Consider the following 3,871-nt stretch of genomic DNA (forward strand, 5'->3'; position numbering starts at 1 on the left):
ACCCAATTATAACCAAAAATTATACCACATAGAAAACATTAGGTACTAACAGAATTGTTATGAGAATGTATAGAACAGAAGAATAAAAGTATAGGGCACCTTCAGCCAAAAAACCTTTTCAGTTTTGTCACTTAAAACTTCAAGGTAGGTGAGCCAACAAGGCAAGAAGCCAAAACTGAGGAAGTCAGAAAAAGACAGAACAGAGGGCATGGATAAGAAAAGTTACAGCAAAGACAGCTTGAAGATTAATTTACATCACATCTCTTTGAAAGAATCAGCCAGAGGACTTCACTGTCCGACCCCATAAAAATGCAGGTAGGCTCTCACAGCAAGGGGCAAACTACCCTGAATTTACCAGTCCTAGAAAACACCTGCAGAAACATAAATTCCTACTACCATACTGCTCTGTGGTTGTCTATGTACTAAAATGTGCCTCTTTGCTTATCCTCACACCACAGGAAAAAAAAGAGAAAAACCTAATAGCCATTTTTTTGTTGCTTAAAAAAGGACACTAGGCCAGATGAGTATATAATTGAAAAAATAGTTTAAATTGTTTCCTTTTGGGTAGCAATGCTGGGATGTTTTCTGAGATATGTTTTCCTTCCAGGAAAATGATGGGCAGCAGATCTATCCATCAGAAGTGAGTCTAAGGAGAAAACAGAAAAAAGAGGTGAGAATCGACTGAGTGGGAAAAAAACAACCAGCAGAGATCCTGCCCTGAAATCAACATGGCTCAAATGTTGCAGTAATTACTGACCTGGCTTCTCAGCACGCAGCTGCCTCCACTAAAGAGGAATAAAAGAGAGGTGCCTGAGCCAGGGAGGTGCTTTCACTTCAGCAAAAGGAAGAGAGGCAGCTGCAGGTCCCACAGCAGACACCCTGCAGTTCCTCTCAGAGCCTCTCTCTGTCACCAGCGTGTGGCCAGATGCTTGGGTGGTAGCTGTTTTAAGGTATGCAGCCAGAGAAATTTCCCTAATGCTGCTCCCAAAAAACCTCTGCAACAAAGAGAAATTTGTTGTTTTCTAGTTTATAGTAATGTGAAATATATAAAAGCTTATATTTGCTTTAAGGTTGCTGATGTTGATTTAAATCACTTGTTACCATGCATGGATGCAAGCAACTTAAGAGGAAAGAGAGATTATTTTCTCTGTATATAAATCTTAGGAAACAATTTTATTGAAAATTCATGTCCCTTTTCTTATACATCACACAGATGCTATAGAAAGTGTTAAGGTTTATGGGTTGCTTTGCAGCACCTCTTCTTTTTTCTACAAAATGAATAGTGATTATAGTGTTTTTATGCCGATTTCAATTAGTTTTTGAAGAGCCTTTACTCTGTTAATATTAAAAAGGAAAAATAAGCTGTCTAATCTCATCCTGTGCAAGGAAATGACTTTTATTTTACTAAATTACATGGATGCACAATGTGTTTAATGCAGAAAAAGAGACGTCTTAATAGCATAATGCATATTCTATTTGTATTAGATGTAACCAGCTGCTTGAGAGACTAATAGAATAGAGAGGATAATACTCTTTAATGCCTTTCTGATGGATTCCACAAATCCTCTTGATATTTTCATGTGAGAAGGAGTTTACATGATGGCCTGTGCCCGCCTCAGACTATGTTTGAGGTTGGATGGGACCCCTGAAGTTCACTTTTTCCAACCCCCCTGCTCAAGCAGGGTGACCTAGGTCTAGTTGCCCATGACCATGTCCAGACAATTTTTTAATATCTCCAAGAATGGAGACCTCTGCAACCTCTCTGGGCAACCTGTACTAGTGTCACTCTCCTAGCAACTGGGTTTCCTGAAGATCAGATGGAGCCTTCTGTGTTTCAGTTTGTGCCCACTGCCTCTTAATCTGCCACTCCACTGGAAAGTGGCTCTATCCTCTCTACTACTTCCTTTCAGGTGTATACACAGTATACACTGCCAAGATTTCCTTTAAGCCTTCTCCTCTCTGGGCTGAAAAAGCCCCATCTCTCTTAAACTTTCCTCACAGGAGAGATTCTCCAGTCTCTTAATCCAGTCTCTTAACATTCACAGCCCTTCATAGGACCTTTCATATCTCTCGTGCTGAGGAGCCCAAATTGAACACTCCAGTTGTGGCCTCTCCAGTGCTCCCTCAACCAGGTGACAGCCCAGGCCTTCTCTGTAATTTAACACAAAGGTAATCAAGAACCTTAGAGCTGTTTGATCAATCCTTGATAAATGCCTGGATTACACTGCCTTTTATTCCTGTATTTATATTTCAGGGACAGGGAGGTTATGGCAATGTAAACTACTTAAAGCATGGACTTAATTTTTTTTTTTTTTTTTTTTTTTTGATTCCTTGGCTAAGAATGGACATCCCTCAAGTAATGTTCCTGTCTCCTTCTGGGCTTCTTTCCCATATGTCACGCCAGGAGAGAAGCAATAAATAGGCAAAGAAAGACTTTTATAAAGACTACAGTCATTATTTGCTTCTGGATGCATGTAGATAAATTAAACACAAAGCAGGTGAAGCACATCCAGAAACCCTGTCACTGCTGATCTAGGAATTGCAATTAAATCTCAACGGTTCAGTCACTCATGATCTTTGTAGTAGTTAAAACCCATAGTAAGCACACATGGTGATAGACTGCATCTTGTATACAAATGAAAGGTCAGTTGGTAGGCTAGATTCATTTGAAGAGTTAGTAACTACATCTTTTTACATATCCCCAGTTCATTTTCAATGATAAAAGTCCCATCTCTCTACTGACTACATTAATGCAGTAAAACTCTAACTTGTACTGGCAACTTATACACAGGTTTTAATAAGGTAATTTGTTAAGGAATATTTTTAAAGTATTAGAGCTCTACAGGTGCAACAGAACAATGAAAATCAAGGCTTTTTGCTTTTCCTGAGCTTGGGCTGTTAAGCGTTGCTACAAAGGAATTGTCATCAAATGATGTATTGTGCGTTCGTTATATTGTTCACTATAATTATGATCACAATTAAACCTCAAAAATTGTTACTGTCAGTTTAGGATGTATGACGCTGAAAAGACAGTTTGCAATGTATTTTGTTATTAATAAAGACTGGTTAATCATAGCCAGCTGCAGTTGATTAGTCTGGAAATCTCACACGTTTAGGAACGTGTCACAAAGTTGATTCACTCAATTTTGGGGTTGTTTTTGCAGCTACATTTTAACTGTCTCTGTGAAAAGAACAATCTTAAATGTCTTTCATCTTTCACTGTCCTTGTCCAAACCATCTGGACCAGATTAGGTCTTCTCTCAAACATTTTTTTAATGCAACTGGAAATTTTTTGTAATCAGATTGGACTGCTATATTGTTTTCTATTGTTTTCATTAAAAAGAAGCTTCTATATATTTGTGTCTTGGTTTGAAAAGACAGGTATCTGCTAGAGAGAGGCAGGGCCTCTCTAGGAATGGGGAATTCCAATCCCTTCCCTCTGTGTTATTATAATTTAGAAGATTAGAAAAAGAACTTTTCAGTCAGAGCTATGGGGAAAGGAATAACAGTCCTTTACTAGTAAATATAACAGGACAGACAAATGACAACAACAATTATAATAATAATAAACAGAACCAAGAACCCTGAGGGTTTGTCTCACAAGCCCTGGGCAGTCTGATCTCTTGGGACTCCGAGAGCACCAAGCTGAAATGGTGGAAACTCGGGGGGTTGGCGGCTGGAAATGGTGGGGTGTCCCGGCAGGCAGGGGGTGTCCCAGCAGGCAAAGTGAGCGTGCTGAAGAAGCCGCGATGGCTGGACCCGGGCTGACCCAAATCCAGCAGGGCAGGCGAAGAGCTCTGAACTCCGTGGGTGCTCCAGCAGATGATAGAATTCCCAGGACCGGACTCCTCCATTAACAGTGGACTCCACG

General features: G+C 39.9%; 1 long non-coding RNA gene across 1 annotated transcript; it reads left to right on the plus strand.

Moving 5' to 3' along the window:
- The first annotated feature begins 836 nt into the window (after positions 1 to 836).
- On the plus strand, positions 837 to 3,303 carry LOC120750872 (uncharacterized). Its single transcript, XR_005700176.2, has 3 exons — positions 837 to 950; positions 2,046 to 2,169; positions 2,341 to 3,303. It is a non-coding gene; the product is annotated as an uncharacterized LOC120750872 (long non-coding RNA).
- The last annotated feature ends 568 nt before the right edge of the window (positions 3,304 to 3,871 follow it).

Source organism: Hirundo rustica, chromosome 3 (genome assembly GCF_015227805.2).
Source record: "Hirundo rustica isolate bHirRus1 chromosome 3, bHirRus1.pri.v3, whole genome shotgun sequence".
Lineage (NCBI taxonomy): Eukaryota > Metazoa > Chordata > Aves > Passeriformes > Hirundinidae > Hirundo > Hirundo rustica.